General features: G+C 32.8%; 1 pseudogene; it reads left to right on the top strand.

Annotated features, from left to right (window-relative positions):
* Positions 1 to 1,693: 1,693 nt before the first annotated feature.
* Positions 1,694 to 1,793, top strand: LOC122110481 (annotated as a pseudogene).
* The last annotated feature ends 14,281 nt before the right edge of the window (positions 1,794 to 16,074 follow it).

Below are 16,074 nucleotides of genomic sequence, written 5' to 3'. Positions count from 1 at the left end.
TGGACTGAAATCTTTGAGTTATCATTAGAAGAGGGGTATTAAAAATAATTTTGTGACATTTGTGATCTTGGTCACTCATATGGGCTGGTCATTTGTAAACTGAAAGTTTGAATTACTGTACTTTCTCTCAGATTTTGTGATCTCATCTTTCATTTTAAGTTGCATTGCATTACACAATTGCTTACCACTAATTCCGGTGTCATAAGGAATTGAGATGGATTTTCAATTACTTTCTGTTGGCATGTTTCATGAGCCTAGGTGAGAAATCTTCCCCTTGTTATCAGATGAAGAGGATAACTAAGACCTGGGATCCTAGGACCCGTGGATCCTGCAGAAGAATAATACCTTTTAGATATCATATCAGCAAAATTTGGGTACAATCAGTAGAAATGCTTCAGAAATATAGAGAAAAATATTTTGCAACCAGTGAGTTAAAACAATAAACAGAGCAGCAGAGTAAAATCCCTTATAGATTAGAGGAAAACAATTGTTTTTTTTTTTACAATGTGAATTCAGAAGACCAAGAATACTTAGAACATATCACAAGTTTATACCAAAGACATTGCATTGATACTTTTTATATTCTAATGTACATTCTAAACCTTATTCTTTATATTCCAATCTATTTATTGTAATAAATATCTATTTATTTGTCAAATTATCAATTAATTCTAGTAAGTTTCACTGTGTGAAATAAAATATCAGCACGTATAAATATAAAATATATAACTATAAAATATAAGAAAAAAGGCACATGTTTTGCAATGTTCTGTTGTGGTTAGGGTATCAAAGGCAACTGTGTTTTAAAATATTATTCCATTATTTCTACCTCAGTGTTTGGTAGAGTTGGACCTAAAGCTTTACCATTTGGAGATTTACAGCCTAGAGACAAGAGGAAACACTGTGATTAAAACATTACCAATTTAAGGCCTAATATCGAGGAGAAACATATAGACTTCTCTTTTAACTATGAAAATATTTGATGAAAGAAAGGCAATAGTGTAAATTCCTGCCTGGATGGATGGTAGACTGGCCAGGACATTTGGTAATCATGCATGTGAAAATTTTTTTCACCTTCTTGGCTTTAGCTACTATTGAAATGTTAGGTATAAAAAACAATTATATTTTGATAAAATACCTTCTAGCCTAAATGATTCTGTCTTAACTGTTTATCTCTCTATGATCCCTTTTAACTAATATTAGTTTTGTTCCAATAAGAAAATCTATGCTGTCAGGGTAAGATATTCTGGTTGGTCTGTTGCTACAGGGAAGAAGAATAAAGGGTCAGGTAGACATTTGTACCAATAAGACATCATTTAGAAAATTTTAAGCTGCAGAAGTTTAGAAGTAGCTCTTAAGCAAGGCTTACTTTGAATCCATTAGCTCCACAAAGCTTACTCAGTTTATAAATAAGTACTTGAAAAACAATCACCTTTGGACCTAGCTATAAAGGCTTCAAAGTATGATCAAATTTAAAATGAAAAAGACTTAAAATAGTCATTGACAAAAAAATTGCAAATGTGAGCAATCGACCAAACAATATAAGCTTTTCCCAATATACACAGAATTTTAGAGAAGTAAGATCAATAACATTTTTAGGAACAATAAGGTTTCCTAGTTACAAACAGTCAACCAAGGATATATGCCTGTATAAAGATTGCATCAATAACTACTTAAATTTACAGAATACTACATGCTTCAGCAGGACGTTTACCCAAATTATTACAATATAGAGATTATCATGGCACTTGCACAAGGATGATATGAAAATTTGTGAAATATTCCATATTTTTCATTCTTGAGATGCAAGAAATGAAAAACAGTTATTAAAAAATTGATTACAAAAATACAAGTCGTTATGTCGAAAAATAAACTTTACAACTTTGTGCGGGTGGAGCGGTAGATGGAGGATTGAGTGGGGGAGCAAGGGAAGGATGGGAATGGATGGGAAGGGTAAATACAGGAGGAGGCTACAATGCTTGATAAGAAATGTATTCATTATCTTGCCCATGTAATTGTAACCTTTCTGTACAGTATTTTCACAATAAAAAATTTAAAAAGGCAAATGTAACAATATATGTAATTCATTGAACTGAAAGTTAGTTTGACATCAGTGCGTTAAATCCTCACCTTAGAATGGCCTTTACATAGCATAATCTTTACAAACCATTTGAAATTGGATAACATTGTCATTTTATCCCAAAGAAATAAAATACTATAAGGACCTAGGAAAAAAAAGGAATCTTAAACTTTTTCTGTATGGAATGCTATCTGAAATAACACATTTATTAACGAACCTATATATTATAAAACAATGTATAATTCAAAGTATTATATCTAGGAGAGAATTAAATAGATTATGGACATTATACAAACAAAATACAGAGTATTTTAAAATATACTTTTTTCATACAAGCACCAGAAATATTTTTAGTTTCTGTACTACTAATTTCAACAGATAAGTTAAAGTATTTCTGATTTAAAAATCACAAACCCTGCAGAAATCATTATAGATGTATACAAACAACTCTTGAATACATTTTGACATCAAAGTCAGGCAATTTGCTTGAAGAATACTATGGAATCCATGAATTTTTAAAGTAAGATATTGCTGTTGCTTTGTATTGTCAAAATATTTTGTACAGACACAAAGATGGATTGGCATTTTTGAAATTTAAGAATCTTAACCAAACCATTATGAGTTAAGAGAACAATTTTTACAGCCTTCCACAATTTAAAAGAGGTTTTGATACATATTTATCCTTTTGGCAATATTAAATGCAGTTTCTTCCAAGTTGTTCTTCAGACCTGGTTTGATATAATGCTTCAATAGAAGGCGATCCAGCATATGTTTGCTATTTCTATTCCAAGCAGCAAGATGCAAGGGAGTCAAGAGGACTTTAGTTTGGGCATTGGTATCTGACTCAATGTGAACTAAGAAAGCAGCCACTCTGGTATTATTCAACATATAAGCACTGTGCAGGGGTGTCTAGCCATTCACAGTAATTGCATGAATATCTGCCTTGAGCCACCAACTCATGGACAATGTCTAAGTGCCCACTGGAGGCTTCCCGATGAAGAGAAGTATACTCATCATCATCCCTAGTATTCACATGAGTGGCCTTTTAGGAAAGCAGTGTCTGCACTGTAGTAAGCCAATTATTTTCAGCAGCCCAAACAAAAATTTGCTTTAATACTTCTCCATTTTTTTTTGCAAATGATACCATTCCTCACTTTTTCATCTTGTTCCTTGTCTTCATCAGAATTGCCTAACCAGAGACAGTGAGTACCAGTGGGAATGGGGTGCACATGTATTCCCTAATAGTTCACGTTGGTTGAACTGGTCAGAAAAATCCAGTGAATTTTCTACATCTGTTATTTCACCATGATTTTCTTTATCTTTTTCCAATTTTACTATTGGAAATTATTCTAACTGGAGAGTAGGGAATTGATAGAGAGCAGAGGAAAGGTTTTCCTCCATATTCAAAGGTACAGACTGAAAATGGGACCAGTGGTGTCTTCATGTGCAGCTTATTATAGGAATGAGAAAATATGAAATAATGCCTTCTATGTAAATGATTTGGGAAATGGCAGAGCAGAAAGTGAAATGATGCAACCAAAAATATAAAAGCAAAATTAATTAGGATAATTATGGAGCTGTCACATTATCTATGAGAACCATGAAAGGGAGAGAGGAAGAGAGAGACAGATGTGCAATGACCTAGCTAGCCACAAAATCCATGCCTCTGATCAATTTATAGAGCAAACAATTATATTTTTTAAAAGAGATGGAAATGGAATTTATGTATTTACTTGAAATTAGTAAATACATTTTTATTAGCCTACATAAAAGAGACATAGTTTTGACCAAATTACAGATAAAAATCTAAATCCTTGATAATTCTAGTAACAGATCTGACTGAAATCAGTTGAATCACACTTTTCCTGAAGAGTGAAGGAATAGGTCCAGGCTAGGAAAGCAGCTAGAGAAGGCAGGCCGATTGCATCTGTGACAAAACTTTTTGGAAAATGGTATCAAGGATTAATTACTGGTGATCCACTTGCACTGGAAGTGTGAATCTGAACTATTGCTTGCTGATTCTGAACTATTGCTTTAATAATTATAAGTTCCAAGAAGAAAAGGTGAGATTTAATTGATAGCAAAGGATTAGTAATACACTTTGACTTCTCATTAAGCACCTTCAATCATCAAAATCACATCAAGACAATAGACATGCCTACTTTTTTAGATGAAAACAAGTATCTTTAAAAACAAGGTAATTAAGTATTCCTACAAAGGACTTCTATTTTACTACTGCATTATATAGTTTTTTCTAATGTTGGGTAACAAATAATGGATCTATTAGAAAGCACTTAAAGCTCATATGTTCAATAATGAGTTCTCTTATATTATACCATGGTATTTTTGTTTATGGTTTTAAGAAGAAATTTACTAGCTTAAATTTCTGACAAGACAATATCATCACTGTACAACTTGCTTCTATACTCTAGGTTTTAAATTACTATCTAATATGTGTATTAGATAGCTATAGAGGAAAAAATAGAAGCCACACTTGTGGCTCATGTGTTTATCCTAGCTAATCAGAAAGATGAAATCTGAGGATTGTGGTTTGAAACCAAACCAAGCAAAAAAAAGTCCATTAAATTCTGATTTGAAAGTAACCCGCAAGAGCTAGAAATGGAGCTGTGGGACAAGCAGTAAAATTCTAGGCTTGAGAAAACTACAACAAAAAAACGACAAATTCTGGGACAGAGCCAGGCCATGAGTTCAAGCCTAGTATTAGCACCAAACAAATGAATTAATTAATTAATTAAAATAAATTAAGTGGTCACATGTGGCGAGGCAAGTAAAATGTAACACCCATGGTGACTGGATTGTGTATTATTTTGTAATAAGGCAAATTAACGTTTGTCCTAATCACTAAAATTTTATTTGTACTTTTTTGTACTAAACCCTGAATTTAGCATGGAAGTATATGTGTGTACATGTGCACACATGTGTGTATGTGTATATGTGTGTGTGTGCTGTTGCAATGTTGCTTGCCAATGTGGACAAGGTGAGGCTCAAAAGAGCTAACTGTGTTGCAATGTTTTTATTTATCAGTGTTCTGTCATGTCATTTCTGTGGAGCCACCCTTCTGTACATTTTATTTGTCAAATAATAACATCATCATAATAAAAACATATACAACATTAAGTTAGATAAAAGAGACCACTTTCAGCTCTTATTATATGTTAGGTAAGAAGATACAGATATAATTAGGTAGTAAGTTATTGCTGTAAGATGACTGTCAGTACAAAATATGTATTTGACCTCTTAAATTGATTATACTTTTAAGATATACTCATGGAGTGAGTTTGACTGACTTGACCAAACAGGTATTACTCTCTGGTTATTCCTGTGAAACACAAGGTGAATAAACTCTTTCCAGATTTCTGTTGAAAATAACTTTCTTTGTAACATCATATCTATTCTCACTAAGATAATCAACCCTGTATTTATTAGGTTTGAATATCCCATCATATTGACTGAAAACCAGTATTGTGGATAAGCTTGCTAGATATACCTTTCAAAACAAACAAACAAAAAACATGTGTCACCTCCAGATTGTGCATGCATTTGAAGTTGTTTTGTACATGCAATGGGATCTTCACTAATGGCTCTTTTGTGGAAGTAACTATCACAACTTTAACAAATAAGGCTTTTCGAATATCTTTTCCAATATAAATAACAACCCCGAGAGCGTCTTGCAATTTCTGAAAAGCCTTTGAATATATTTAGTATTATTTCAGTTCATTGACTATAGAGCTATAGACATTTCTGAAATAAATATTAAGATCTGAAGATGTAAGTGGGTATATAGGCTTTTTATGCAATAGAATATTATGAAATATTATGAAATAGAATAAAAGGATATAAGTGAATTTGGTAAGCTAATTATTAGTATAACTTTGTTTTCTAGTAACAGGTTTTTTTTCTTTTTTTTGGGTCCGGTCGTGGGGCCTTGAACTCTGGGCCTGGGCACTGTCCCTCAGCTCTTCAGCTCAAGGCTAGTGCTCTACCGCTTGAGCCACAGCGCCACTCGGCTTTTTCCTTTTTGTTTATGTGGTGCTGAGGAATCGAACCCAGGGCCTCATGCATGCAAGGCAAGCACTCTACCACTGAGCCACCTTCCCAGCCCCAGTAACAGTTTTTGAATGTAGATGATGCAGTTAAATTATTTCCTTTGTGGCTCTGTACTTCAGTTAGTTTTTTAATCTTGATAATTATAAGAGTGAATTTGTAGAAAAATAAAGGTATTTGAAAATGATGGATTAATCTTGTGTTTTCTGTCCTACTCCCAAGAAAATGAGTTATTTTCAAGTGTTAATATTTTATCATTGAATCTTCAATATCACAAGAAATTTTGAAAAACATGCAGTAGTATTGATGTCTTTTTAAACCAATTGTATTCACAAGTTGGAGAGTCTTTAATTCATGCTTAGGTCTTGGTGTCCATGATTTTTAACCTCTCATTCCTAACATTAATGATAGGTAAGACTGCATTTTTGGGTATATGAAAGGTAAATATTTATCTGGGGTCAAAGGTGATTTTTATATCAGTCTTGCTTTAATAACATTTTAAAGTAATACATTTCTCTCAAAATGTTGGGTATAAAAAGCAATCAAAATACCTCTAATGGTAAACAACTTATGTGAGCTACAATGTGGAAATGATTGGTCTATAAGACCTGCAATCTGTTTCCATCAGGAATTGGGGAGATTATTCTTTCAGTATGACTGCGATGCAGTGTTGTCATGGGATAGAATATAATTTCTACAATTTTGAGCTAGAAATCAAGAATGTTATAGTTTAGCAGTTCCTTTCACCAGGGAGGTATAAATTGATTATGAACTTGGAGTTTTCATATTGCAGTTACCTATTTCCTTTTTTTTTTTTTTTTTGGTTGGTCTTGGCACTTGAACTCTGGGCTTGAGTACTGTCCCTGCACTCTTCCGCTCAAGTCAAGCACTGTACCGCTTGAGCTACAGTGCCACTTCCGGTTTATTAGCGGTTTATTATAGATAAGAATCTCTCGGACTTTCCTGACTGGGCTGGCTTTGAACCGTGTTCCTCAGATCTCAGCCTCCTGAGTAGCTACGATTACAGGTATAGCCACCGACATTCCGCTTAGTTTCCTATTTTCTAACAAAGATAAAGTGAAATATTATTAGAGTGTGGACAATAATTCTGGGAAATTTTCCTAGAATTAGTGGACTAAGTGCTGGTATTTTAGTCACAAAATAGAATGAAGTTATTTGATACGGTGGGAATGGGCCGCAGGCTAAGATTTACCATTTGTGAAATGTTGTACTAGTAATTCCAACTCTGAAGACTTCAATATCATCATCTGAGAATTAGAAATAGAAGTAGTTCTACTTTATGGGATTATTGTGAGGATTAAATTAGATACCATAGGTAATGTACTTGGAAAAACAATCAGCATTTGATCCTTTCTACCTGTTATTTTATCATGTGATGAATTCTAACATTTTTACTGTGATTTTTATATTGTTTCTCTTTAGGATATGCAATGTGATGTATTGACATTCATTTTGTTGGTCACTTTTCTGTCATTTTGAGGAAAATAACTGCAAAGAAAATTTTTGAGAAGGAAACTATTATTTTGACTCATGATTTAAGAGAACACAGTTTAAGGTTCAGATGTCTCCACTGTTTTTTTTTTTTTTTTGGGGGGGGGGGGTTCAGTCGTGGGGCCTGAACACTGGGCCTGGGTGATGTCCCTCAGCTGTTCAGCTCAAGGCTAGCTCTTTACCACTTGAAACACAGTGCCACTTCCGGCTTTTTATTTTTGCTTATGTGGTGCTGAGGAATCGAACCCAGGGCCTCAGGCCTGCAAGGCAAGTTCTCTACCATTGAGCCACATTCCCAGCCCCGTCTCCATTGTTTTTAATTATATTTTTATTAAATAGTTGTATGAAGGAATTTCCATTCAACAAATCAGTTTATAAGTACAATGGATCTTTACGTAACTTTGCAATACCCTTCCAAACCTCACCCCACTTTCATTTCTTCTAGTTTCTGCATTGAATATTATACCTTCCCTCTCTTCATCCATAACTCTCTTTATTCCTTCCCTTTGACTTCTGCTCATATCTTCCAAATGATAGTTTCTTGGTATTCATTTTGTTGGAATAAAAGTTCAATTTTATAAGAAATTACACTTTTAAATACTTGTCTGCAAAGAGCATGCTTTGGTTAATACTGTTGTGTAAACTTGCATAAAGTCCTATGTTCCAAATACGCGACAGAACATGGGTCCTTCGTGTGTCTGGCTCTGACTTAGTTTACTTAACATATTTTTAGATCTATCTATTTCTTTGCAAATTACGTAACAGTCTTCATAATGGATGGGTGCAATCCAATTGTGTATACGTGCCCCACTTTCTCCAACCATCCCTCCACCATAAGACATCTGGGCTGTTTTCATAACTTGGCTACGGTAAATAGTGCAGCAGTGAACATGGTTGTGGAAGTGATTTTGCTGTATCTTTTGGAAGAATTCGTCACTATCTTTCTGGGAGCAATCCTCTAGACAATTTTCCAGAATAAGCACATCCCTCCTTTCATCTCCATCACAACGTTTTGCAAGGCCTCAAAAACACACTTCCCCCTACATGTCTCAATAAACTAAAACCACACTGGGCCCATATTCTTTCAATACATTTTTTTTCATGATTATACACATAATTTACTGAGAGCCTTCTATGTACTTTTCTAATGTGGGAATGAGGGACATGACAATAGAGTAAAAGTAAGAAAATTTCAATTTAATTAGCTATTATAATATTTAAAAACATTTTCAGCTCTAACTCATAGCCTTACTTACTATTATTTTAATCTTTATTTGAGTACTTCATCAATCCCCTAAATTATAACAGGTGCGTTAAATACAAAAGCAAAAATTGTGGTTTGATTTTGACACTCATGTGTGAGGATGCACAATATGGGCAAATAGATAGATTGGAATTAATACCCATTATCCATTATGTTAAATTAAGATGGTTTTCCCAAACTGATTCTCGCAATTCATATTCAACAACAAGAAACTTGTGACAATTCCCTTTGTTTTGCTCCTTAATAACTTTTGTTTCCATTTTATTTTACAACGAAGGTTGATATTTCATAAATCTACTGTAGATACAAAGATACGATAAAATATTTCTGTCTGTATGCATTGATATATATATATACACACATCTATTACACAGGTTGTAATGATAATTTATAACTGCTGTAACTACATGATTTACTAAACTATTTAAAAAATAGACAGCTTATGCCTGGAGTCCTGGTTACTCAGGAGGATGAGATCTGACGATCATGGTTTGAAGCCATTTTGGCAAGAAAGTCCATGAGCCTCTTATCTCCAAACAACAAACAGAAAATCAGAATTGGAACTGTGGCTCAAAGTAATAGAGTGGTAGCCTTGAGAGAAAAAGCTCAGGGACATCACACAGGCTCTTAGTTCAAGAACTACAATCTAGCCAAAAATCTAATTTACACCTGTGTAAGTAGAATATTTCCATCACCCAAATGCATATCCATACTCATTTGCAAGATAACTCTGTTATGTCTGGAGTACCACACAACATTATAGCTTAAGTAGAAGGGATCACAACATGGGTTCACTCTATCTCTCTCATGGTTTTTTTTCTCCACTGAAATACTCAAATCTTACAATCATTCCAATTATTTAAAGTTATAGCTTTTTTCTTCATTACCCATAATAGAGTTTGCATTGAGTGTCTTGTGTCTCCTAAATGGGTGTTCTTAACACTTTGTCATGCCCCAGCCCTAAATTACCCTGATTATTTTTCAGATAGAATCTGGCTTCCTCCCTGTGTATGATCTTGGGCTCATTCCACTTTATGTTATTCTTCCTAGAATTTAGAATAACAGGTGCATGGCATGGCTTTGTGTACAGATCTTTCTGTCCAGTCTGGGCTTTAACCACTGTCCTCACAACAGTAAACTCCCATGTAGTCAGGATTCTCAAAGCTTATCATAGCTGATTTTAAAAAAAAAATCATTGCATTTCCTACAGGTTTTTAAGTACTGAATTAATTTGTGTTTTCTTGGGTTGTTTTGTTTCATTTGAATGTATATGTTGAGTTGTTCCAAACTTTCCTTTTGTTTCTTTCACTCACGTTCTTACCTAAGTGCTGAAAAACTAATTCTTCTTTCTCAAAATAGTCAAGGTGAACATTATTTATTCCAAAGCAATTTCAGTAATATTTAAATACCTTCATATATATGAATGTTATACGAATGCTAAGTGCTGAGAATGGTCTTTTTATTTTCATAGCAGTCTTTGGCATACACAGACAGATCATGAAATATATGAAGATAATAAAACTACACATGCTTGCCAGGAGGAGAAAATCCTATTATTAATTGTTTGACAAAGGCTTCCCTTCTCGTGAAAGAAATACACTGTTTGATGCAGAATTTCACAAAATCATATAGCTAGGAAGAACGTAAACAATCATCTAATACTACAGAGTTGAGGGAGATGAATTGCCCTCCTGAATAATTTACTTTTGGGTCATATAAAATCAGGCTTGCAAAAAGAGAATAGACTTTAGAGAAACATGATCAGTTGTATGTAAATAGGTGCTTAGCTGATTTTGTTAATTTGTGAACCAATACATGGCAATAGGGTACAACAAGGTAAAAAAAATTAAAGAAGGTAGCATTGAAATACTCATTGGTGTGTTTGTGTGTTCACGCGCACGTGTGTATGCACACGCACATTTGCAGGAGCTCATGCATGTATTCATCATTCCTGAAGCTTGATATTGCCTGGGCACTATCCCTAAGCTTCTGTGCCCAAGGATAGTGGTCTACCACTCGAGCCACTGCTCCACTTCTGATTTTTTGGAAATAATCACATGTATTTTCATGATTGGACTGGCTTTGAACAGTGGTCTTCAGATCTCAGCTTCCTGAGTAGCTAGCTAAGCTGATTCAGCCTCTGAGTAGCTAGTTAAAGTTCTGACTGTCCTTTATGCTTCACTGCTCTTTTATTCTTTTCCTGAGGTAATCACAAGCCTAACTCATATATATGTCGAGTTTTTTAAAAATACTGCTACTGCTTGGCACCAGGGGCTCCCATCTTTACTCTTAACTACTTAGGAGGCTTGAGAACAGAACCCAAGCCAAAAGTTTAGTGGACTTCCTTCTCACTCTATAGCTGCGTGCACTGGATCATTTCACGATCCTGCACTATCTAGAGGCAAAGATTGGAAGGACTGCAGAATCCAGGCCAGCAAAGGTAGGCAGCTAGACAAGCTGGTGTGCAACTCTGATGCTATTGATGATGGGAAGGCTAAACGGACAGATCAGGTGCATATTCTTGTGGAAAGGGAACCCCTATCCTATAATTAACCACTGATATGACGCCAGCCTAGCAAGAACAATACTCCAAGTTGAAATCCCCACAGTTACCCAAACCAAAATAGGTAAATACATTAACATCCCACAACTTAGTACAATCTGTTCTTTGTTTTAATATCATCTTTATCTGATTATCATATGTGACAGAATAGTTTCTTCATTATCTTAAGATATATTTTAAAAGACCTAGAAAATTCTTTCTCACTTATTAAGTGCAAACGAATGGCAATTCATCTCATTTGTTACATATTTGACTACCACTATAAATTCATCTTATGATTTTTATTAATAGTAATATATTCTGATTTATTACTTTACTTGTAACATTTATAAACTTTTTGCTTCTCTGCTGAAGTTTAAGTATTTAAATAGTATCATCAAAGTATATTCCTTGGGTTCCTAGGACAGTTTTTTACAAAGTTTTTAACCAGTGGCTTCTAAGAATTCTTAATTGGTATATTATTTAGTTCATTTTTAATCTCAATTTAATTTTATTGTAAAGGTAATGTACAAAGTGGTTACAGTAACATAAGTAAGGTAATGAGTACATTTTTTAATGGAAGGAACATTGTTATCCTCTCCATCGATTTTCTTGTACACTCAAAAAAAGAAATACTGATACTTTAGCTGGTGCTATTGATCAATGGGTACTTTTGCTTTCTTTGTTCATGCTTTTTTTTATTATAAAATTGATATACAGAGGGTTTACAGTTTCTTCAGTCAACTAAAGAATGCAATTCATTTCATTTTCTAAATTTCAAATTTTGAACTTAATTATTTTCTTTTGTTTCTTTAGAGTAATTCTTTTTTCAGAATCAAAGGATTAGTTAATTTAATTTTGCATGAGTTTTACAATGTAAATTATTTAGACACATATATTTTGCTTTTAAAATATTTAACATGAATATTTAAAAATTATTTTCTTAATTTTTATATGGTTGGTGAATTTAAATGATTTTAATTTCTTATAGTTCTAAACATATTTGTCCTTACTGTGTTTCCAAGAAGCACATACTTTATTAAGAAGGCTTCATTACCTGGTCACTTTTTGGAAATATTTGTACTTGAATTAAAAAAATGTTTGAGCAGGGAATGGTGATTTGTGGCTTCCATTTTCTAGCTATGGTGGGAAATATAAGCAGGGTTTGTGATTCGGGAGAGGCTTTGAAATGATGAGACCTTTATTATAAAAGTATCCAGAGTGAAATGATTAGAAATATAGCCATCTCTAGCGAGATATAGAGCATCTGGTTATCATATTCTAAATCTTGAGTTAAAATACCAGTAACATCAATCTTTTGTCAAAATAAAAGTATACATGTTTCAAAATGTTTATTATTTAAAACTTGTTTGCAAAGGTTCTCGTGTCTTCTATTTCTTAATTTTCAATTTAGTTGATCTATAAGAATCCAAGTATATTGTGAGTATTTCATTTCTAGTAAACTTTTAAATAGTATGAGCAATAATATGATTTCATATTAACATATTTTTACTATTTGTAATAATTACCTCTGTTTAATATGGTAATATCAATATTCCAAATGTGTGTATGTTGTGTGTGTGTGTGTGTGTTAATGTGGTTTTTTTGTGTGTGTGCTTTGGGTGTATGTTGTAATGTTTGGGCGATCACACCATTGCTTCACACATGCTATGCCAATGTTTTACCATTGGGCTATAGTATTTTAAATTATGACTTTTAAATTTTCATTTCCTATTACTTCAAAATCATATATGATAAAATATGATCCATCTTCTATCCACGTTAGCAATTTTTATTGTTATTTTATTGTTATTTACAATATTTCTACTGCCTTTCCACTTCCAAACTCTTGTGTTTGTTATTGATAAAGGTTTATTTTGCTTCTTTTCTCTCTTCATTCTTTTCCCTTTAGAGTTTACCTATCCTTTCTTTTATTTCTTTGGAAATTAATTATCATCTTCCTATTACAATTTCTTTACAGTGTAACAGGTTTATACAATGCTTTATTTTCTATTTTATTATCTATTTTTCCCATGTTCTCTGATTCTCAGTCAAAACTATTAGGTGGATTAAAACGAAACTTGATTCAGGACACCTTATATTCCTCTTTCTCTTCTCTGAAGTCTTTCTGTTTTTTGAAACACAGTACCAATGACATACAGCTCCTATGTGGTCCATCATTCTATCCCCTCTCACTCTCTTCTGCTGTGCAACGTTATCTAAATCTTAACTCATTCCTAAATTAATTTTAGAAAACGAATATAGTCTTAGAGCAAACTAGCCTTGGAATAGATTTCTTAATTGTTTTGAAAGTAAAAAAGAATTGATAATCCTTTGCATTGGAAATCATTTTAAAATGTTTATCACTTATTATAATTCATATACCAAGCAAGAATAATTTTATATAATCATTACAAATATCATTTTATTACTACTGTAAACTAGAATTAAAGTCCAATCCCAATCTATTACCCAAATCTCATTATTCTTAATTCCTAATCATCACCTAAATATCTTAAACAATCTAAATAGTCTTGTCTTTAACATAGATGTAAATATTCTATACTTTTACTTAACATTTTCCAGGGGCATGTATTCATGTTTCTAAGAAATGTTCACAGCAGTTAAAATTTGCTTTTGTGAAATTAATGTGATACATTTTGTTGTTGTTGTTGTTTGCAAGACTTTGGCATTGTCCCCAATGTTTTTATGCTCAAGGACAGCACTCCAAAACTGGAAGCACAGAGCTAATTCCTGTTTTTAGTGATTAATTGGAGATAAGACTCTAACAAATACTTTTCTGTCTAGGCTAGTTTCGAACACAATTCTACGATCTCAGAACCCAGAATAGCTCGAAGTATAAGCGTGTCACTGGCACTTGGTTTGATGTATTTTTTAAATTTTAATTATGTTTTAAGATGTATTTTTCACTATAATGTACATCATTCTACACAGAAATTTAAATATATGTACATATTTCTGATGACAAATAATCTCTAAAAATCTATATCTTTCTGCACATAATGTATATATAGATATATATGTATATGTATTTCTGAAGACAGACTCCCTCTAAAATTTTTATGCTACTATTTTGACCTTTTTCATTTCAAAGATATACAGTCTTTATCTAAAAGTTCCTGAGAATAAAATAACTAATACTTGATTTGAAAGTAGAGTTTATTACTTTAAAGGAAATTTTAGATATACACATGATTTTGTAGTAACATTTAGAGTATATCACTTGAAAAAAGTTCTATTCAAACTCTTAAATATTTGTGTGTAGTGACAGAGAGAGAGGAAGTTAATTCATACTGGTTAGGAATTTGTAATGCTTCAAAAATCTATTCCATAATTTGTTAAAAGCACATAGTCAAGCTACCTGATATGGTTTAGTTTTTTTTTTAGTTTCTTTATTTGTTCAAAATTTTAATATGGATGTATGCACAGTGGTAACATTAAAATTATTAATCAAAAGACAAATAATAGCAACGTCATAGACACATACCAGACTTTCAATAATTAGCACTTATGATGCTAATAATAACTTTGGTGAGGATGATGACCACAGTGTAGCCTGATGATGACTTATTTTTATTTCTGCATGAAAAAAATTGTGATTTTAAACCAACAAACTGAATTTGACTCTTTTCTTATTTGTAAGGTAAGATGGAAAATGTAAGGACTCTTCACTTTTCTTTTTTCTTGCTCTAGAATTCAACAAATTCATTCTTCAATATTTCTGGTAGATTATATCCATTTACAGATGAGAAATGTAATGCCAACAGACAATGTAGTGAGTAATTAATGATACTAGAATTTGTGTCTGAGATATTCACTCTGTGTGCTGACATGGAGCAGTAATTTGGTGACGGAGAGGAACAATATGAAAGTCTATGGGGAAAAAGCATACTATGTAAGCAGTTGTTTTAGGACAAAGTGACCAATGATGAGTTTTTGAAACAGGCCAGTTTCAGTTGCATAAAAAGGAGTACATAGAAATTATATTAGTGACAGAAACAGAAAATCTTGATCATTCATCTTATCTAACAGACAGAAGTAGAAGGGTAAGAAGAAATCTAAAGTGCTTCCACGTCTCTGGCTGGCAACCATGTTAGTAATATTCTTGGTGATAAGGACTACAGGTGGAAATGATGGATTTAGAGGAAAAAACTCTCTGATAGTTCTAAAATTTATGTTAAACAGATGCATAGATAAGTCTTTTTAGACATCATCAAAATATCCATGACCTAAAACAGATTTAGAGAGGTAAACGAGGGAACAAATTGTCAGGAAGATACTGAAGGAAATATGCTATTTGGATTTGAAAACTAAAAGGACATAGACAAGTTCAATAAGAACAGTGTTTTGGTGAAAGTCATATTAATAAAATTTTGAGATATGAATGTGAAGCCATAAAATTCTGGATCCATGAATTCAACAGATCCTGTTGATTTAAAATATTGAGAACAAATTCTTTTATCCTGACCTTAGAAGAATTATACAGATATAACTGTCATGATCTTTACTTAGAGGAATTCTGTGAATATTTTTGAAGAGTTTGTTTAGCCAGGTGATTATAGATTGATCTACAGCACAGATAAGACTAAT

This window comes from Dipodomys spectabilis, unplaced genomic scaffold (assembly GCF_019054845.1).
Source record: "Dipodomys spectabilis isolate Male_0828 unplaced genomic scaffold, ASM1905484v1 ptg000078l, whole genome shotgun sequence".
Taxonomy (NCBI): domain Eukaryota; kingdom Metazoa; phylum Chordata; class Mammalia; order Rodentia; family Heteromyidae; genus Dipodomys; species Dipodomys spectabilis.
This window is presented reverse-complemented; position numbering and strand designations above follow the sequence as displayed.